The sequence below is a fragment of the Balaenoptera ricei genome, chromosome 10 (assembly GCF_028023285.1).
Source record: "Balaenoptera ricei isolate mBalRic1 chromosome 10, mBalRic1.hap2, whole genome shotgun sequence".
Lineage (NCBI taxonomy): Eukaryota > Metazoa > Chordata > Mammalia > Artiodactyla > Balaenopteridae > Balaenoptera > Balaenoptera ricei.
In genome coordinates this window covers 69439942-69462895 of record NC_082648.1, presented here as the reverse complement: position 1 = coordinate 69462895, position 22954 = coordinate 69439942, and the positions used below count along the sequence as shown (strand labels likewise).

The 22954-nt window shown below is 36.2% G+C and overlaps 1 long non-coding RNA gene across 1 annotated transcript in view; it reads right to left on the bottom strand.

Annotated features, from left to right (window-relative positions):
• LOC132373440 (uncharacterized) overlaps positions 1–13422 on the bottom strand; it is a 73025-nt gene extending 59603 nt beyond the window's left edge. Inside the window, exon 1 of the long non-coding RNA XR_009505422.1 lies at positions 13382–13422. This is a non-coding gene — a long non-coding RNA (uncharacterized LOC132373440). The remainder of the gene's footprint in view (positions 1–13381) is intronic.
• Between the last annotated feature and the right edge of the window lie 9532 nt (positions 13423–22954).

Here is a 22954-nt window from a genome sequence, read left to right as displayed (position 1 = left end):
CTCTCTTCCTCTCCCAAATTGTGCAGAATGCTGGTAATGGCCAGGAAACTCAGCTTCTAAAAAAAAATACAGTCACAGAGTATTTCAGATTAAAGAATAAGTGGACTGCAGCTTTACAAAAGAAGCCAGATGTGGTTTTGGAGACTATTATGAAAGAAAGAAAGGCTTTTCTTTGAAATCAACTGAGAAAAAGATTTAGTACAAAAAGTTTGTATCTTGAGCATGTGTGTAATCATATTCTAGGGATAAACCTACAGAAGAGATGTTTATTTTGCTACAACTTTATAAAGAGGATAAAGAGACCTTTAGAAAAGGTACTTAGCTCAAATTTCATGTTTTCTCAAAAATAAAGCAATATGAGTGAAAGCGTGGGATGTAGGGATGTTTCCTGAATAACTCAAACCACCGTATATTAACTTAAGAAAAGCCAATAGTTAGAAGCCTGCTAAAGCCACAAACCCAGAAATGTACTTTGTGAATCTAGTTTATATGATCCTTGTCTCTTATAAACACTATTATAATAGCATCTGTCCTCTTTCTCTCATAAAAATCTCAAGAACAAACATGAATGGAAAGCAACTTTCTAATATGTATTGTTACAAAGTCAAGATATTTAACATCCTATTGCTATTTTCTTAGTTTATTTTTTGTACATTTTTGTACTTTTTAAAATGTATTTTTGTACTTTTGTTTTAGTACATGTAAAATGAGTTCATGTCTTTTATATGTTTACTCATAAACTTTTTCCATTTAACAATATTTTTCTATATAGATTTTGGGTTCCTCAACCCTGATATCTCCTATAATGGTTTTAAAAAATTAACACTAATGTATTTTCAAAAGTCTCATTTGGAATTTGAGCTATAGTTACTATTCACAGCTGTGTGTGGGATAGATGGGAATAGGTTGCCAGGTCAAATATAGGACACTCAGTTTAATATGAATTTGAGATAAAATTTGAATTTCAAATATTGCCTGGAACATACTTAGACTAAAGAATTATTTGTTGTTTATCTGAAATGCAAATGTAACTGGGTTTCCTGTATTCTTATTAGCTAAACCTGACAACCCTAAATGGGACGGAGTGTCAACAAACTTTCTCCCTCTTGTCCCTTTCCCAGTGCTGTCTCAGATCATATGACCAATGTATCTTAGGACACCCCAAAGCTGCTAAATGTCAAGCTCTGAGCATAGTAGCCATCTTAGGACTAGATTGACAAACAATTAAAATGCCAATCAAAAACAAATGTAAAGAGAAAACTAAACCAATGGGTTGTAACATGTGGCTCAGAGTCCAGGCCATGGGGTCAGTCAGGTCTGGGTCAGAATCACTGCTCAGAATTCCACTCTCTGTGTATCCTTAGTCATGCCCCTGTCTCTCTGAGAGATTCAGTTTCATCACCTTGTAAAATGAGGATGGTACTATTACTTTCAGTGTTTTTGCGAGGATTAATTATGTCTATAAAATACAGTGCCTGGCACACAGTGTATCATTGACTGTTACCCAATGACTACTTTCCAGTAACAGCTTTACATAAACTCTACTGTGAGACAGAAACTTAGAACAACAATGTATTCTGCTCAGAGTTGAAAGGTTAGCTTCGACGCTGCTTGCACATTGTGTATTTCTGCTTAGCCATCAGATTTTAAATCACATCTATGTGTAATAGTCACTGATTCAACTATTAAGTTAACATTTATCTAGTTATATGAAGTCTCATATTTATAAACAAATGAAATTCAGTAAATTAGTAGAATTGTCTATATTAACTCTTTATTCATATTCAAATGGCTTCTCCTTTAGACTGATAACTATTAACATGATAAGAAACTCTTAGTGTGTCTTAGTGATTCTAATTAGATGTGGAAAGGTAGTAAACTGGGCTCAATTTTATTTTTCCCATTGGGGTTCATTATTGTTGCTGTTTTAAACTATATTTGATATATACATTCTCAAAAAGGATTATGAAGGGAACCAATTCCAAAAATCCTGGGCATAGAACGAGTGTATTCAGTGAAAACGATGCAGAAACCAGTGTATTTAACCAGATAAATGAGTTACAGAAATGCCTAAAATATTTTTCTCAATATTCTTTTTCTTTTTCTGAATTTTTGAATTTTATTTTATTTATTTTTTACACAGCAGGTTCTTATTAGTTATCCATTTTATACATATTAGTGTATACATGTCAATCCCAATCTCCCAATTCATCCCACCACCACCACCACCCCCCGCCACTTTCCCCCTTTGGTGTCCGTACGTTTGTTCTCTACATCTGTGTCTCTATTTCTGCCCTGCAAACTGGTTCATCTGTACCATTTTTCTAGGTTCCACATATATGCGTTAATATACGATATTTGTTTTTCTTTTTCTGACTTACTTCACTCTGTATGACAGTCTCTAGGTCCATCCACATCTCAACAAATGACCCAATTTCGTTCCTTTTCATGGCTGAGTAATATTCCATTGTATATATTGTACCACATCTTCTTTATCCATTCATCTGTTGATGGGCATTTAGGTTGCTTCCATGTCCAGGCTATTGTAAATAGTGCTGCAATGAACATTGGGGTGCCTGTGTCTTTTTGAATTATGGTTTTCTCTGGGTATATGCCGAGTAGTGGGATTGCTGGGTCATATGGTAATTCTATTTTCAGTTTTTTAAGGAACCTCCATACTGTTCTCCATAGTGGCTGTATCAATTTACATTCCCACCAACAGTGCAAGAGGGTTCCCTTTTCTCCACACCCTCTCCAGCATTTGTTGTTGGTAGATTTTCTGATGATACCCATTCTAACTGGTGTGAGGTGATACCTCATTGTAGTTTTGATTTGCATTTCTCTAATAATTAGTGATGTTGAGCAGCTTTTCATGCGCTTCTTGGCCATCTGTATGTCTCCTTTGGAGAAATGTCTATTTAGGTCTTCTGCCCATTTTTGGATTGGGTTGTTTGTTTGTTTAATATTGAGCTGCATGAGCTGTTTATATATTTTGGAGATTAATCCGTTGTCCATTGACTTGTTTGCAAATATTTTCTCCCATTCTGAGGGCTGTCTTTTCGTCTTGTTTGTAGCTTCCTTTGCTTTGCAAAAGTTTTTAAGTTTCATTAGGTCCCATTTGTTTTTGTTTTTATTTCCATTTCTCTAGGAGGTGGATCAAAAAAGATCTTGCTGTGATTTATGTCAAAGAGTGTTCTTCCTATGTTTTCCTCTAAGAGTTTTATAGTGTTTGGTCTTACATTTAAGTCTTTAATCCATTTTGAGTTTATTTTTGTGTATGGTGTTAGGGAGTGTTCTAATTTCATTCTTTTCCATGTAGCTGTCCAGTTTTCCCAGCACCACTTATTGAAGAGACTTTCTTTTCTCCATTGTATATCCTTGCCTCCTTTGTCATAGATTAGTTGACCATAGGTGTGTGGGTTTATCTCTGGGCTTTCTAATCTGTTCCATTGATTTATATTTCTGTTTTTGTGCCAGTACCATATTGTCTTGATTACTGTAGCTTTGTAGTATAGTCTGAAGTCAGGGAGTCTGATTCCTCCAGCTCAGTTTTTTTCCCTCAACACTGCTTTAGCTATTCGGGGTCTTTTGTGTCTCCATACAAATTTTAAGATTTTTTGTTCTAGTTCTGTAAAAAATGCCACTGGTAATTTGATAGGGATTGCATTGAATCTGTAGACTGCTTTGGGTAGTAGAGTCATTTTCACATTGAATGACCTTCACGTTATCTTTTGTTGGGAATGCAAATGAGTGGGCTAAAATCTATTATATTTTAAACTCTTTAAATGTAATTTTTAGCACTGTGGGATTTTAGAATGATCATGCCCTGGAAGCAATATCGGTGGGGAAACTCTTTGAAAACCAGCATCTGCATTAACATTTTTAATAAAAATAATTATTCAAATTTCTAAAATAGTGTGCAGTATTAGAACTACCTAATTAATAAGGAAAGAATGTCATTTCTCTACCCTATGATCTTTTGGCCAAATCCCAACTAATGTTGAGTTTTGCATTGTCATTCAATATGCCAATTCATAGTTAATTGTTGCCATTTCACCCTTAGTTCTATTTGGCATTGTCTGAGAAATTATTTAAAATTATTGAAATTCAAGATGCCTGGGGATTAAGTAGAGGAACGAATAATTTCAATACTCTGTAGGATTTTGAAATTTCTGGCAGATGTTATTTCTAAAAGATGCATTGTTCCAATTGGATATTTTCATTTTAACTGTTTTTATAGCTGATTTTGCCCAGTACATTACAAATTCTTGAAGGAGAACAAAATAATCTGTTTTCTTGGGAAAAATATAAACCTAATTGAAATAATGAGCTACTGGATCCATCAGGTTAATTTGTTGTTATGGTAGCTTCAGTTTTAAAAAATAAAGAAAATAAGATGTGCTGTAAGTTTTGAGTATGCTTTTATTATGAAAAGTTTATCTTCTACAGTGCTTAGTATGCAAAGTACTTGTCTTTAATACAACACGCTTAATTCCATAGGGTGGACACTTTCATGAGATTTCTATCTGCAGACAAGAAACCAGAAAAAAAAGAAAGAATAATTGCCTAGATTTAACTAAAACTATCAAAGCATATGAGATAAAAATTTTTTTTCTTTTTATACTTCCCAGAAAATGTAAGACTGCCCTAGACTGTTGGTTTAAGAACAGATCATTCTTTAATTTGAAAATAATAACAGAATTTTGTCTAGTGTTGACAGGTACAAGATCTCAAAATCTGCATCTGCCTGTCAAAGATTTCCATCTAACTAATGAAGCATTGTGACAGACTATTAAAATACATTTTCTTAAGCTAACCTGAATAATTAATTTTAGTGGCATCAAGTTTTCATCAGGTTTAATTCTTTGCAATTGAAAATTTTACTTTTTTTTCCCCCTGAATTAACTAAAATGTCACTCTTCATGAAGATGCATCTCAGGAAATAGTCTGCACAATGCCTAATGTTAATAAAGAGTTCAAAAATTCCGTATTTTATGAAAATCTCTTAACTATCCCAAACTCTCAAGATGATATATTTAGTGAGTATTAACAATGGGTCAAATCCTGATTTAAGTTTCTAGGAGCACATTGATTAATAAATCACAGCTCTTGCCCTCAAGAAGCTTATGGCTTAAGGGGGTAAAAGACAATTCAATGGGCCATTAATATACAGAATGAGGTGTGCTATAGAAATTAGGGGACGTGTAGAATTCTGTGGGAGCAAGGGGCACCTATTTCAACCTCAAGAGACCAGGGGAGGTTCCCCAGAGGAGGCAATTTATAATCTGATTTCTAAAATATAATTAGGAAAAAGGCAAATGGTGTCAATGGAGGCACGTTGGAAAAGGGAAGCACTTCAGTGAAGAGCTCTCAAGGTGCATTAACAATTTTATTGCTGTATTGGAGTTAACGCCAAATTGTGCCTGTGGAGAGACAGTTCTCCACAGGTCTTTCACATTTCTGTACATCTTGTGAGCAGACATTAACTGCTATTTTTCTAGACCATCTTTTCAAGAATGTATGTATAGTAAACAGCTTTGCAAGATGGAAGTAGTGTTTTCTTCTTGGAGCAAAGGACAGGTTTGTTTATTGTCCACTATAGTAATATCTCCTTCTGAACAAAAGTCAGGCTCACTTACTGCCCATTATCAAAGAGTCAAGGCCCCTAAGCTTAGGGTTTCTCTTCTGTAGTGCAATGCACGGGATGGGTAGGCATCACGTGGCCCCTTTCACATCCCTCTTTGGGAACCCAGGATCAGAGAACTGGCTCAAATGCTGTTGCTTTCATTACTGCCATTTCTGTAGTAATAAAATTCTTTGTCTCTGAACAGTAATCTTGTGTATTATGTCAGCATCTATGAAACTGGCAGGCAAACTTGTCAGCTAGCAAATAGGGTAAATTTCAAGCCAGTAAAAGTCACAATCTCAGATTCTTTAAAATAATTAGAAAATAATTTCTCTCTATTTTCTTCCTGAAAGAGAGATGGAAAAAAAAGAAGAAGATTCTGTAACTCTGTTAGTAAGTGAAAAGTTGCTAATTCATTATATGATGATTATTGTGGCTAGATCATAACGTTTTTATTTAGGTAAACAAATGTTATTAGTCAGATGAAAAACGCCCCATTTGTTCAAAGTTTAATAAACATATTCTTTTTTATAAAGTATTTTTTTTTTTTACAGAATGGAGTGTTTATGGAAAAAGTAATGGGAACTATTATGAAATAAATGGGGTCAATTATTATTGTAATAGTAACAAATTTCTTTCTGCTCTGACACTTTTAAAAATGAATTGTCAGAAATACTGTTTATAAAAATACACAACAGAAATGAGAATTATTGTGCAAAATATGGCTTAACAGCATCATTCATCTACTCATGTTTATTGGTATCTGTTGTGTACCAAGCACAGTTCTAGATATGGGGGACACAGAAATGACCAGCAGACAAAAGCCTTGCTCTCATGGCGCCATATTCTAAGGGAAGGAGGAAAATAATAAATAAGTAGACAGACAGTTGTATAATATGTCCAGCTGTAGTTAATGCTATGAGTAAAAATAAAACATGTTTAGTATATCGAGAATAACAGCAGGAAAGTGCCATTTTTTTCATAGAATGGTTAGAGATGGCCTCTATGCTAAGGTAACATTTGAGCAGAGAACTTAAGAGTGGAGGGAGCAAACCCTGCAGGATTCTGAGGAAGAAGGTTCTAGGCTGAGGCAAGAGCAACTGTAAAATCCGAAGGCAGGGGCTTGCTTGGGATGTTTGAGGAGCAACTAGAAGGCCAGTAAAACTGCAGGACAATGAGCAAGAGAGTTGTAAGAGAATGTGGTCAGAGAGGAGTAGAGTATGAAATCATGGAAGGCCTCTGGACTTTGAATTTCACCTTGAGTTAAAAATCTTGGCTCTGCCATTTACCAACTAAATGTCCCTAAAAGAATTCATCAAAGACACCCTAGATTAGTGAGAAGACCAGGCAGAGAGAAAAGAAAAATATTTCAATTCTACCCACAGTATAGTTTACCAAATTGCTCTTAAGTCATAACTAACTTGAGGAGAAGGGCTTCCCTATATCTGGAAAACGCAGATCAAAACCAATAATATTCTAGACAAAAACCATAAAAATTATAACTATATTCACCAGTTCACTCAGTAAACAACCCTTTTGTTGACTTTTAATGAAGCCATCAGGTTTTCCACTAGGATTCTTTAATTTCTTACCCAGTTCTGTGGTATGATTTGAAATTTATCAGAGACCTGTAGTTGTCAAAAGGTCCTTGCTATGAATCTTCTTGAAGATGAAGCACTTTTACAAAAGCATCAGAGGACAACAATAACTGTCTATAAATGACAAACGACTTTATTTTATTTATTTTTTATTGAAATACAGGTGATTTGCAAGGTTGTTAGTTTCTGGTTTACAGCAAAGTGATTCATATATATATATATATATGTGTGTATTCTTTTTCATATTCTTTTCCATTATGGTTTATCACAAGATATTTAATATAGTTCCCTGTGCTATACAGTAGGTCCTTGTTGTTTATCTGTTTTATATATAGTAGTTTGTATCTGCTAATCCCAAACTCCTACTTTATCCCTCTGTCTCCCTTTCCCATTGGTAAACATAGTTTGTTTTCTATGTCTGTGTGTCTATTTCTGTTTTGTAAATAAGTTCATTTGTATCATATTTTAGATTCCACATATAAGTCATATCATATGATATTTGTCTTTCTCTTTCTGGCTTACTTCACTTAGTATGATAATCTCTAGGTCCATCCATGTTGCTGCAAATGGCATTATTTCATTCTTTTTATGGCTGTGTAATATTCCATTGTATATATGTACCACATCTTCTTTATCCATTCATCCGTTGATGGACACTTAGGTTGCTTCCATGTCTTGGCTATTGTAAATAGCACTGCTATGAACACTGGGGTGCATGTATCTTTTTTAAAAATTAATAAATAAATAAATTTATTTATTTTAACATCTTTATTGGAGTATAATTGCTTCACAATGGTGTGTTAGTTTCTGGTTTATAACAAAGTGAATCAGCTATACATATACATACATCCCCATATCTCCTCCCTCTTGCGTCTCCCTCCCATCCGCCCTATCCTACCCCTCTAGGTCGTCACAAAGCATGGAGCAGATCTCCCTGTGCTATGTGGCTGCTTCCCACTAGCTATTTATTTTACATTTGATAGTGTATATATGTCCATGTCACTCTCTCACTTCACCCCAGCTTACCCTTCCCCCTCCCCGTGTCCTCAAGTCCATTCTCTACATCTAATTAGAGTATTCTCTGGATATATGCCCAGGAGTAGAACTGCAGGATCATAGGGTGACTCTACTTTTAGTTTTTTTAGGAACCTCTATACTGTTTTCCATAGTGGCTGCACCAATTTACATTCCCACTAACAATGTAGGAGAGTTCCCTTTTCTCCACACCCTCTCCAGCATTTACTATTTGTAGACTTTTTAATGATGGCCATTCTGACTTGTGTAAGATGGTACCTCACTGTAGTTTTGATTTGCATTTCTCTAATAATTAGCGAAGTTGAACATCTTTTCATACGCTTTTTGGCCATCTGTGTGTCTTCTTTGGAGAAATGTCTATTTAGGTCTTCTGCCCATTTTTTGATTGGGTTGTTTGGTTTTTTTGTTATTGACTTGTATGAGCTGTTTGCATATTTCGGAAATTAATCCCTTGTGGGTCACATTGTTTGCAAATATTTTCTCCCAATCCATTGGTTATCTTTTTATTGTTTGTTTATGGTTTCCTTTGCTGTGGAAAAGCTTATAAGTTTGATTAGGTCCCATTTGTTTATTTTTGCTTTTATTTCTATTGCCTTGAGAGACTGACCTAAGAAAATATTGCTATGATTTATGTCAGAGAATGTTTTGCCTATGTTCTCTTCTAGGAGTTTTATGGTATCATGTCTTATATTTACGTCTTTAATCCATTTTGAGTTTATTTTTGTATAGGGTGTGAGGGAATGTTGTGACTTCATTGATCTACATGTGGCTGTCCAGCATTCCCAATACCACTTGCTGAAGAGACTGTCTTCTCTCCAATTATATTCTTGCCTCCTTTGTTGAAGATTAATTGACTACAGGCGTGTGGGTTTATTTCTGGGCTCTGTATTCTGTTCCACTGATCCATATGTCTGTTTTTGTGCCAATATCATACTGTTTTGATTACTGTAGCTTTGTAGAATTGTTTGAAGTCTGGGAGAGTTATGCCTCCAGCTTTGTTCTTTTTCCTCAGTATGGGTTTGGCAATTCTGGGTCTTTTATGGTTCCATATAAATTTGAGGATTATTTGTTCTAGTTCTGTGAAAAATGTCATGGGTAATTTGATAGGAATCCCATTAAATCTGTAGATTGCTTTGGGTAGAATGGACATTTTATCAATATTAATTCTTCCAGTCCAAGAGCATGGAATATCTTTACATTTCTTTGAATCATCTTCCGTTTCTTTCTTTTTTTTTTTTTAACATCTTTATTGGAGTATAATTGCTTTACAATGGTGTGTTAGTTTCTGCTTTATAACAAAGTGAATCAGTTATACATATGCATATGTTCCCATATCTCTTCCCTCTTGCATCTCCCTCCCTCCCACCCTCCCTATCCCACCCCTCTAGGTGGTCACACAGCACAGAGCTGATCTCCCTGTGCTATGTGGCTGCTTCCCACTAGCTACCTATTTTACGTTTGGCAGTATATATATGTCCATGCCACTCTCTCACTTTGTCACATCTTACCCTTACACCTCCCCATATCCTCAAGTCCATTCTCTAGTAGGTCTGTGTCTTTATTCCCGTCTTGCCACTAGGTTCTTCATGAACTATTTTTTTTTTCCCTTAGATTCCATATATATGTGTTAGCATACTGTATTTGTTTTTCTCTTTCTGACTTACTTCACTCTGTATGACAGACTCTAACTCCATCCACCTCACTACAAATAACTCAATTTCGTTTCTTTTTATGGCTGAGTAATATTCCATTGTATATACGTGCCACATCTTCTTTATCCATTCATCCAATGATGGACACTTAGGTTGCTTCCATGTCCTGGCTATTGTAAACAGAGCTGCAATGAACATTTTGGTACATGACTCTTTTTGAATTATGGTTTTCTCAGGGTATATGCCCAGTAGTGGGATTGCTGGGTCGTATGGTAGTTCTATTTTTAGTTTTTTAAGGAACCTCCATACTGTTCTCCATAGTGGCTATATCAATTTACATTCCCACCAACAGTGCACATCCTCCGTTTCTTTTATCAATGTTTTATAGTTCTCAGCATATAGGTCTTTCACCCCCTTGGTCAGGTTTATTCCTAAGTATTTTTTTTTTAATTCGATTTTAAAAGGGATTTTTTTTACTTTCCCTTTCTGATATTTCATTGTTAGTGTAAAGAAATGCAACTGATTTTTGTATGTTAATCTTGTATCCTGCTACCTTGAAGAATTTGTTTATCAGTTCTAGTAATTTTTGTGTGGAGTCTTTAGGGTTTTCTATATACAGTATCATGCCATCTGTCTATTTTACCTCTTCCCTTCTAATTTAGATACCTTTTATTTCTTTTCTTGAATGACAACAGACTTTAAAAGGCATGGGTTAAATACCTGATTACAATGTAATAGATAAAGAAACTTGGTTACAATAACTAGTTTTATGACTGATTATAATAATAACCCTTAAAAACCTTAATCTCTGGCAAAAACCAAGAAATAAGTAATTGTGAACTGTTTGTCATAACAGCATTTCCTGATTGGGACACTTATGTTTTCATCTTCCTCTCCTAAGAAGGCAAAAGTAGGTAAACTTAGACCTACCCAGCAATTAATGTTCCAATATTTTATCCTATTTGAAATGACCCAGATAGTCAATGAATTCTCTTCATTTAACTTGGTTTGGTTTCAAGTTAACAAAATCTGGAGCAACTATTATAGATAGACATTCCCAAAAGATAATTATTTGTATAGAGTTTACCCAAAAGCTCTTATTTACATTTACTTAAAGTTTCATTATATCAAGTCACTTTACTCGCTAAAAATTTGCAACAGATATAATAAGGTCTTACTTGCCCTTAATAAACCAAGATACAACAGAATTATTATACTTAACACTGATGACTCTAAAGAGCTCATCACAAACCAGTCTCGGCAAGCCATCTGGAGGCAGAGGCATGCCATATTCACAAGATACACGTATACGCACATATATCCATATAGACACAGAGATCTCACAGTTTTCCTGCTAGAGTTTAAAACGGCGGCTCTTTCTTTTTGTTTTTTCCTTCAAGCTCAGGAATTAGATGCAAGTTCCTGAGATTCCCAGATAGACCATTTACATCTCAAAGGCACAGGAAGAGAAATACCAATTCCTTCTAGAAAGCTAACTTCCTCAACAACGTATACAAAAACCAGTTTTAGAATGTCAAAAGAGTCCCACCTTGGACATCTTCAGGGATTTTTTTTTTTTTTTTTTCAGTTTCTAAATAGCCAATTCGGTTTAAACAAATAACAGTATTAGACAATAATACATATCATTCACTCACATTCACATGCCTCACTTTCAGAGGAACATGAATCAGCATTCAACTTACTAGAACTCCCTAATGAGGGTCAAAACCAGGGAGAGAGAACAGGATTTGAACTCAAGGTACTCTTGCACACACTCCAGATAAAAGCCAAACCAAAAAAGGCTCACTTTGATACAACAGTGGAGCCATTAGAGACATTGTTCTCCAGGTCTCAAGGAGTACTGAAGCCAAATAGCCTTACAATAAAAATATCATTTTCTTTCATTTACGAGGGCATACCTGAAGGTCTCACAGTTTTGCAAAATATACCCTAGGGGAACTACAAGATAGAACAGAGCTCTAATCACCCCAGCACCGTATTTCTTCTGTTTCTCCTAAGTCTACTATGACTTGTGCAGCCTGAGCAACTGAATGACCTACTAAGGGACTCAGGATGGAAACTAAAGCCCCAAACCATCCTCCAGGAGTGTACTGTAGTATCGTGTCCTTCATTCCTGCTATAAACAATTCATTGTATGTGCCCAGATGCGGCTGAGCATATACAGCGTGTTTCATGCCTAGCTCTCTTCATACATCCTGTAATTCTCCCATGATTTACCAAGAGAGGAGTAGTAGGTACATCCCCTTGTTAGGCCAGGTGACATGACAGGTGGCCCTTATCCAGGAGAGCAGGGAAATCACTTCATCCTCATTGATGGCCCCATATAAACACTGCCGCAGGGATGGGTGGCTAGTCACAGAGGCCATCTTTAACGTTTCCTGGCCAGTTAACACAATGTCGAACCAGTGCTGGGGCGCCTAACCTTCACCTCAGCTATTAGCTCAGCATCTGTGACCTTTCTTAACATAGAAAGCAATAGCCAGCCCCCAGCCATAGCCATCACCTTATTGTCTAACTTCCTTTTCCCCACCGTAATGGTGTCCAGTATCTCCGCAACAGCCTTACGGGTGTCTATGAGTTCTCTGTACTCTCTTGCAAGCCCCCATTCCTCAAGGACGGCCACCACTGGGCCCCACATACTAGGGACAGCCACAACAGGATTACCCCTACAACCTTAGGGATTACCCCTGCACCTTTCAGGCCACGTGCTAGTGCATGGCCCCCGCAATTTTCCATTCCCTGTCCTTATGAGACAGGAGGGTGGGGGGCAGGGCACAACCATTAAAAGAATGACACAGCCATTAAGAATAACAGGATATGACAAAAACTGGTTAGAACTCATTAGGCTCAAGGTGGCAGAAGATCTGACTTCCAGAAGACCTTGAGCCTCCTTATAAGCTCACTGTAATATATTAGCATACTAAATGACACACCCACGAGCACCATGACAGCTCCGAGGCCGGCCCAATTCCTGGAAATCCCTGCCCCTTCTCCAAAATGGTTAGACTATTCCTCCTATCCATTAGCGTATAAGATTACCCAGCCCATAAAAACTAAACTCCCACGGCCCAGGGCCGCTCTCACCTTCTGAGACAGACTGCATTCTGCATATGGATAATGTGTCTTTCTAAATAAACCTGCTTTCACTTTACTATGGCTCACTCTTGAATTCTTTCCTGCCCGAAGCCAAGGACCCTCACTTGGCGGGCTGTCCCAGGGACTCACCCGGGACCTGGGACGTGACCATTCTCTCACACCCCGTTTTTCTGCAACACTTATTTCCCGATATCTCAGCGCTCACGGGAGTTTCCTCAGGATCCCGGCTGGCTCCGCCAATTGTTGGGCTGCACCTCGCTGCAAGCCCCGTACTTGCCCAGCTTCGAGACTGAAGAAAGAGCCTGGAGTCAGCAACAGAGACATCAATGGTTTAATGGATAGGGGTAGCTTACTTGTCTGAAGCAAGGTCCTGGAGCGACACCTCACTGTGTGTGGATGGCGAACAAGACATGGCAGCAGTCTTCACTCCCGGGAGAGGGACGGTTACCTGTTTTAGAGGAAATTGACTTCAGATTGGCTCCTCCCTTACCAGGGAAACCAGCAGAGGGGCACGCCCCTCACCGCCCCTATGATAAGCTATCCTAGTGGAGATGTTCTGATCTAAAGCTAGAACAATCATTAGCTGGGGACTGGGGCAAGTATGTAGGAAGCAAAGAGTGAAGTTATTAATTGGTTTACAGCTTTATTTTTCTCTCGGCAAAATTTCTTGGAACTGAGTCAGGTTAACAGGTGATCTACAGTCTCGTCTGTCATAGTGACACAGATGCCTTCAATTCTCAGTTCTTATTTGTTGTCATTCTTCCTCTCAGGCTGGAGGATAGGTCATTGTTATCTGGGGAAACAATCAGTCTAGATCTATACCACCTTTTGTAAAGTCATGATTGCATAGCAAGTTGCTGGTGGTAGTTATTTCAACTGCTACACATATCAAGGTTTTCTTGTTCTTTTTGTAATATCATTTTTGGGGATCACTTGATAGGACGGTGACTGTATAGTAGGGTATTGTAACCAAAATTGGGGTCCGGCTGCTCGCTGCTCAAAAGCCAATAAAGAGGCAAGTTCGGTGGACAGGGAAGTTTGCTTTATTTTGGTTGCTGGCAACGGGGTGGGGAGGGCGGATGTCTGTCCAAAGGCCGACTCCCCTCCTCCCACAACCAGTGGGCAAGAGCTTTTATAGGTTAAGGGAGGGGGCTACATGTAGAAACAGCACAGTCAGCTCTGACAGTCATCTTGAAATTGGTCATGCGATGGTCTGATCAGCGTCACCTTGATTGTTTTAAGTACAGTTAATCTTCAGTTCCAGCGTCGGTTTGTTCCCATTTCCTTGAGGCCAATTCTAGGAATTGTGGCGGCTTAAGTCATGGCTACAGTCTGGCCATCATGTAGTTAACTTCTTCCACCTGTTGGGTGTTTCAGTATCTACAAGGCAGCCCACAGGATATGGCTCAGAATATTATCTATAGCCCTTGAGAAGGAACTAAAGTCCTTGACTGTGCTTACTGACTAAACTATTATTATTTGGTCTCCTGTGACTGTTTTACTTTGTTTCTGCATTTTCTCACTTCTCTGATTAAACTTATTCTTTTGGCTAAGGTTTTTCCAAGACAAAAAAAGGCAGGCAGAGGACGTGGGGGGGGCATAGACCATAGGGTCCTGCTCCGTTTCAGTATAAGATGTTGGAGATCACACATTTGAACTGTGCCACTCAGACAAATACGAGGAGCATATTTATAATCAGAGTTTGTAGACTTCTAAGCCTATATCTGAGAGTACCTAAATTAAACAAAGAAAACAGATCCCATCTTCATTCTGAAGAGTCTACAGAACCAGATTTGGAGGTGTTAGCCAAATCAATTAATTGCATAATTTCTTCATTGGTTTTTCAGATCTTCTTAGTAATTTTAAAGTTCTCATAAATTTTGTAGAGATGAAGGTACAACAATTTTTTCCTCTCAAATGGCATATCGACAACCTCAAGATGCCAGTATTCTGTCTAGGGCTCCTCTGTTTCAAATCATCATATTTCCAATCTCATGCAGTTCTTAGTGAGATTGTCTAGCTCCTCTGTCAGTCATTGAACCATGGCAGGTAGGAGCTTCCTCACTTTCTGTGTCTCCTTTAAAGCATAATATGAAAAGCCCTGAGGACAGAACAAAGCTATCTAGAATTTCCATTGAGTGACTAAGGTTTTGAACCTCAAATTGAGGCCCAGTTTTTTTCCTTCTTGTACCAAGTTATAAAGTGAGCTCTTTTTCAAAGAAGGAGAAATAGGGGGCCCAAATGGACCCTGTGTAATATCAGAGATCATCCTGAAGACAGACATCACTTTACTGAGATAACTAGACCCTGTCCAGCTTTTTGAGAGTATCTAATACATTATTATTATTATCATTATTATTATTGCCATAAATTCAATACCAGGCTTTGGAGTGTATCCAATGATGTGGTCTTGGCTATAATACCCCTATGGGGTATCTCAGTTTCATTGCATGGTTTCAGCCCCATTCAGAAGTAGTTAGGTGCTAGGCAGGAGATTATAAAGTGGAGACCTGATTAAATAGATAAACGGTTAGATCTGATAGGGAATCTGACGCTTACATATTAAGCCTTCTTTGTAAGGTCTGTAAATGTAACAGAGGTAAGATGCAAGCCATCTGTTTCCTATTTTCTTTCTCAGACTTAACTCTGTGAAAGTTTGGTTGTAGAGTCTATTTATTACAAATGGACCTTGGCTGTTGTTTCAGTGGAAGCAGAAACCTTCCATTATAGATATTTTATGATAGGGGGTTTTACATTTTTGATTACCTGGACTATTATGTTATCTACCAGATTAAAAAGTCATGTCATGTTTGAGTCCAACTACTGATGAGAGCAAATGTGTTTTTACAAGGGATTGATACTTAAAGAAATTGGTTGGCACTCAGAGGTAAATGTACTCAAACCAAACAGTTCAATTGTACATTTTGTTTGAATCATGAAAAGATTGCAACCAGGGATTGGACTCATACCAAGGAGTATATGAGGATTCAGAAAGCAATGTGAAGTGTAAAATGTGTAAGTATTACGGTTAAGAAAAAAAAAACACCATATTTTTGTAAAAATTCAAAACCTTAATCCAGCAGAGGACAGAAATCATTCAGGAAAATAAAGAACAGAGGCATGAAGATTAAAGCAAGACAATCTGTAGCTCTGGTGAACTAGATCTTGTCCTGCAGGTTTTGGGTGCATGCTGTCTTCATCCTACAGTTATCCTCTTGATATGAAGCCCTTGGTTGATGAAGTCTCCTTCTGATGACTATCTGCTTCTGAAGTATTCTTAAGAATCCTTTATTTTATATCTCTCAAAGGAATGGCAGTCCAAGTATTGAAGTATGAAGCTTTGCATCTCTTTAGCTGAGATCCATGAATCTGAGGATCTACACCACAGATTTTAATTGCTATGTTAGTGGTTAGAAGTACCTAATACAGTTGTTTCCAAAGTAGTTCCAAGGCATTTTCCATCTTATTTCTTTTTCAGAAGATAAAATCTCTGAGATCTATCATGCAAAGTTTGAGAGGACGTGAAGGAAAGGCAGCTTGTCCATGTTGGTGATAAAACTGAATTATTGCATGAGTTCTTTGAAGTAGTTTGCCATGTGCTGATGTCTGACTATGTAAGTTAGACTAGAACATCAGAGGAGAAACACCCACCCTCATATAGTGGCATGTAATAACTTTATATGGTGACAGTTGATGGGTCTCAGAAAGTATGGATCTCATTGTTATGAGAACATTCTTAGTGAAGTCAAAGAGTGACAGATAATTTTGCCCACTTGAATTTAAATGTGCCATTGCCTCTCTCTGCTTTGTTAAGGATTGAGTGTAATCTGAACAATAAAGTTTCTAATTACACAACAAGGCTTTCAAAGTTTTATAATAACAGTCCCAGGAAAATGAGTACCTTTATCACTAGAGAAGTAGGTTGGAATTCCCCACACTGAAAACATGAAATTAAGTAACTTTTTGGTACTTCAGAGCCATGTCTCTTTCGCAAGGCTCATGCTGAGAATAAGCAATGAACTGGACATGCTATAAACTCATAGCATATGTGAAATCTCTTTGGAAGTGTTCAATGGGACCAGGAGGCTTGGGTTCTTCTTGACCATGTCTCACGCTTATACTGGTGACAGAAATGATAGGCACTGGAGACATACTCAGAAATTTTAGTAAAATTCTCCCACCTCCAAGTGTTGGCTGAATACAAAGGCTATTTTGTCTTCAATGTTGTGGGTTAATTTTGTGTAAAATATTTGCAAATTTACACTTGAAGACCTCTGCAACCACCAAGGGATCATCTTGGAAGCACTAGAGATTATCCTCCTATAATGTGCATCTAGATTTCTCTCAATAACCCTTTTGTCATTTGGCAGATGGTATGTATCTATCTAACCATTTATTTTATTTGGTAAGTCATTTTTTATTTTGGAATAAATCATATCAGTAGCAATGAGATAAAAAAGTGTATGTATAGTGAAAACTTACAGTCTGATTGTCTCTTATTCAAAAGGTTGATGAGGAATATGTAAACTATACAAAATGTTGGTCAACATTTATTATCCACTATGGAGGCCATAATGATATATCTGACCAGAAACCAGAAAACCTAAATCTTCTAAAAAAGCATAAATCATTACCTACTTCAAAACTTTATCAGATACTTGAGACTGTGGAAGGCACATTTAGATTAAATGAAGTTAGTTTTGCTTGTTCTTAATCCCAGATTTTCTTTTTCATATACAAGAAAAATGATATGTTAGGTTTAATTAATTGGATCCATTAGCAGCAGCAGAATTTAGCAAATTGTTAAATTATGCCAGTTCCACAAAAATGTCATTAGATGCTTAAAATAGGAAATTAGTTAAATTTTTATAATGGCTTGCGTTTAAACAAAATACTCATTCCATGGAATCAAAGTAAGTCTTTTGGAAGCTCATCCTGGAAAAGGAGATATATTTAGCATTATTAAATTGCTGTTGTAAATTTAGTTTAAAAGTTAAGAAATAAATTTAAAGTTTTTTGGGTTGATAATGCAACTAAAAGTTTTTGGGTAGAGTACAGTGTTGTTATAAGAAGATGGCTATTAACTAAATTAAGAAACCTACAACATGGAAATGTACTTGGGATATGTTATGGTACACACAAATGTCCAAATATATGATTTTTTAAATATATACATACTTAGAGTAACTGAGTAACCAATTGTCTGTGACAAAACTGATGTCAAGTAGAAGTAAATACTTCAGCATGGCAGTGAGTACCTTTTTTTTATCGCCCAGTATCATTCAGAGTTTAGAAATGTTTGAACCTTTGAAATATCTGTAATTGAATGTATCTTACCATGATATTGAACTTTTAAATAAGTGATTTCTCTAAAACTTGGTTGCACTTCACTGAAAATCAATGAGGCATCTTTAAATATTCAACAAACAGAATGCCAAGAGTCTCTATTTTTTTAAGCTTTTGGAGAATTGCAGTATTGAAAACAAAGTTTACAAACAGAAAGACTTGGAAATTTATCCATAAAAAGCAAATGAAGAAGAGAACAAATTAAATGATAGGAATTCAAACAGTATATAAGATTTAGTTTGAAATTCTAGAATTGCCTTTGGAATAAGTTGATTTTGATAGAGATCTCATTTTTCATTGGTTAATTTAGATTCTGTACAAGAATGCTAAGAAGGCATATAATTTTGCAAGATCTAAATTTGGCAAAACATTTAAAGCAATTATAAATAGAGATAACTTACTTGATAAGTTTTTCATGTAAATCTTTGTCAGAGATAAATTTTCTGACTGCAGGTAAAAATGATGTGCTTATGGAAATATTTACCATGAAATATTTACTCATTTAAATAATATTAGAATTGAGAATATCCTCTTTTTAGCAGAATTTGCTTTGAGCTTATCGGTTATCCCAGTTCTGTAGAGAGAATATTTTCTTAGTGAAAAGTATTGTGATCACAGAAAAGATTCTATTGAAGATATCAACATCAAATTTATTAACCCTCTATTTGGTTTTGAAGAAGATTGCAGAGAATTTTATAAAAATATTAAATAATGAGACAAGTAAAAATACATTTTTTAGAAAAATACCAGTGATATGGTGTTGGGACAGTTACAACTAAGGAACTGATTAAAAGCATTTGCCTATGTACCAGTAGTATTTCTGCTGTTTACGCTAGTTTTTAGTATTCTGATAATCAAGATAGTTTCCCCCTTTATTAAACTCTTGTGTTATCTTTACTGTCTAAATAGAATTTTAATTTTGAAAATATCTTTCAATAGAATTTTATACATCCACCAGCATAATAAAACCAAACTTTAGGCAAGCAAATAATATTTCAAATATTTATATTAGTATAATTATTTTAGTGACCTGTATTCACTCTTAAAATGCTGTCAGTTTGGACAGTAGATGATATGATCTCTCCAGCTCATGGGGTAAATAAAAGAAATGGTAGGAAATAAAGTTAAAAAGGGAGGCAGGGGTCAAATTATGAAGGACACTGAAGGTGAGGGTAAGGAGTTTGGATTCTATGGGAGAGACAGACAAGGAAAGAATTATTTCTGTCACACATTTAAGGTGCAGGAAATTGAGCTAAAATTGATTTACCCTATGCCTTGAATAGTCTATTACACCATAAGATTCTATTTTTAACATGAAAATAATATGATAATCGTGATGCTCTTCCAACTGTTAATTGGTTGTAGAATCACATACTTTTAGGAAGAATAAGTTTTTCATGAAAGCTTATTGTATTTTATGAGTTTAGTTTATCACGTTGAACTGCCAACACCTTTTCGGTGAAGATTAATTTTAATCTTATACGATGGCTTTGCCGTCTGGCAAAGAACTTCTATACACTTAGTCAAAATGTGGTATCCACACCTGAATTCAGTTCACCATTTTCCCTCCTTTCCCTATTTGGCTTACTGGATTTAAGGTGTTTGAAAATTCTTTACTCTTTGTCTGAATAATCCTTTCCTTCAGGTGTTTGCCTCTTTATTTCACTCAGGTGTATGGTCTCAACATAATGTGGTGTTCATTCTTATCCAGCAATCTCTCCACTTGTCTTTTGCTTAACGTTTTTTTCTACATGGTTGACCCATAAGAAATTATCAATATTTGAGCTACAGAAACAACAATTTCAAAAGTTTTAACCTATTGCATCTCCTCTTGCTTCTTATCCTTCTTGTCTTGGATACCTAGATCACTTATCTCTTTTCTCTTCCTTCTTCTTCTCCAGTTAGTTCTATGGCATCATTTCATCCAAATAATTTTTATTATTTTAATATCCTGGGGTTTTCATAGTATATTAGATTGGCTTCATATTGTATTAGATTATTAGTAAGCAACATTTTTGAGCACTTTCTACATGCCAAATATTTTTATGGGCTTTACAAGTATCAACTCCTTTACTCCTTCAAAAAACCCTATGAAGTAGATGCTGTTATTATCCTCATTTTACAGATGAGGAAACAGTTACTGATGGTTTAAGCAATGTTGCCATAGCCACACAGATAATAAATAGCCAGGTCAGAATTTGAACCCAGGCACTCCTTACTACTATACCATACTACATTTTATAATTAATAAAGGTGGAGGGGGGATTGGGAATTAACACAGTATAGGACACAATAGGGCAAAAGCAGTAATTCCAGTGAAAGGGCTAAAAATAAGTTATTTGGTTTAAATAGGGTCGTGTCAAATTTAGACTATTTCTGGCAAACATAACGATCACAGAGGAGTTTTTAAACGATGGAGAACTCTGGGGACTCGGCTTCTGCAGTACACTATGGAGGTTGTAGAAGCCTACTATTGGAAAGAGTTCCATCCAGAGATATTTATTTTGAAAACTATTTAGGAAAGAGTGGGGGCAAGTCTAGTCCCTGAGCTAAAGGACTAAGAGGAAAGAGGAAAGAGAGTATGCACCATTCAGTAATCTGATGTATCCTTCAGGGATGTCCCTGCTCAAGGTACCAGTGATCTAGGGGACAAGAGTTGAGGGAAGTTCTGAAATAACAAAAGCCCACGCAGGAAGGGCTCATATAGATGGGCCAAGATCCTCACAGAGACATTCCAGAGGAACTGCCACTTATTACCTAGGTTCAATATTTGTTGATGCAGCAGGCGGTTTCTACATTGTTGTTGCTGATTGCATGCTCATCACATCAGCTGGGATGAGGTTCTGATTGTGATAATTATGACATCGCTAAGAGAATCTTATCACACTTTCAAAATAATCATATCGTATTCCAAACATCTCAAATTTATGCATTATGTTGTTAATAAATGATAATGTAAAATTCTAAGAAAACAGTCATACCCCTAATAAATCGTTGTGTATATTTATAGGGTATGGTAGAAAATAGATTTGATATGAATGCTGGCTCTTTGAATGTGGGTAAATTGAATATGTATGATAACTAGTTGTGTAAAAGTTTAATTTCTGGCCTCATAGCATATAAATCAATTGTGATTTGTTGAATATAGTTTCAGTTCATATATAACTGTAGCAAATGAAAGAAAAGTGAGATAAAGATCCTTAAAGAGACTTTTCTCATGATCCAATTAGATAAAAAGAAGTTGCTTTGCAACAAGAAAATGTTCCACTTTTAGCCTGTAGGAGCTTTAAATCTTGGCAATGATAACATGGTGCACCAAATCATACTAACTTAGGAGTTTTTTCTGTTTGAGCAAGATCAAGAGAAGTTAAATCCTCAAGGTATGTAGAGTCCTAAATTCCTTGAAAATTTAGGGGACTTTTACAGGCAAAGTTTATACATTGACTTTAAATCACATGTTTTCCGATTGTCTAAGACAAGTCATATATACAGTATTTGTGTTAAAATGGGCTACTCTGATACTTTTATATATATTATACCTATTATATAGACGATATAATAGGGTGATTGCACAGCATTAGGTTATAAATATAATTATTATTACAGCTTATAAATTTATATCAGGATAATTTAAGGTATTTCAAAAATTGTTTTTGACTAATGATATATCCTAGCAGGGGTTGATAGCTTTAGGACACAGTATGTAGACAGTATGTATATCTGCTTGTAGTGATCAGGGTGAATTCAAATGATAGGAAACTGAGATCATACTTCCTAGCAGCATGCTGCTGAGCTGCAGAAATTCGTAGGCTTATCCTAGTCCTTATGGAAAAAAATTGGGGGAGTAAATAATTCATGACTTGTGGTGTTTGGAGTTAAGGGTAGTGGTGAAAGGTGTTAGGATCATAGAAACCAGTCTCCTTTATGCCTGGAGAATTCTGAAATCTCGAAGTTGGCTGATGGTAGGGAAGGCTTACAATCTTTTCAAGTTATGTTTAAATGTTGAAAGTGTTAAACTAGACTTGCACTGTCCAATATGGTAGCCTGTGGTCACATGCCTTTACTGAGCATTTGAAATATGGCTGGTCCTAATTCAAATGTGCTCAAAGTACTAAATACAAATAGGATTTTGAAGATTTAGTATTTAAAAAGAGTGCTATATATCAGTTTAAAATATTGATTACATGATAAAAGGGTAATATTTTGGAATACTGGATTAAATAAAAATACATTAACGAAATTAACTTCACTGTTTTTTAAATTTTTCTTTTTAATATTGTTACTGAACCATTTAAAATTGTATATGTGACTAGCATTTGTGGTTCATATTGTATTTCTATTGGACAGCGTTGAGCTAGCCTAAAGTCTTGCTTCTCTATTCATTACTCATTCATTTTTTTATTTGGAAAGAGGATAATTTAACTGTTAAGTCTGGGAAAAGGAGCTGACTACCCAGACTCAGTCCTTCCCTCTCTCCATTCTTTGGGAGGCAGCCTGTCCATCAGAAGCATGCCTTATCATCTGCTTTTCTGCCAAGGATTAAGGAACCTGCTCCTGGGGGGGAGAATACTACAGTTTTC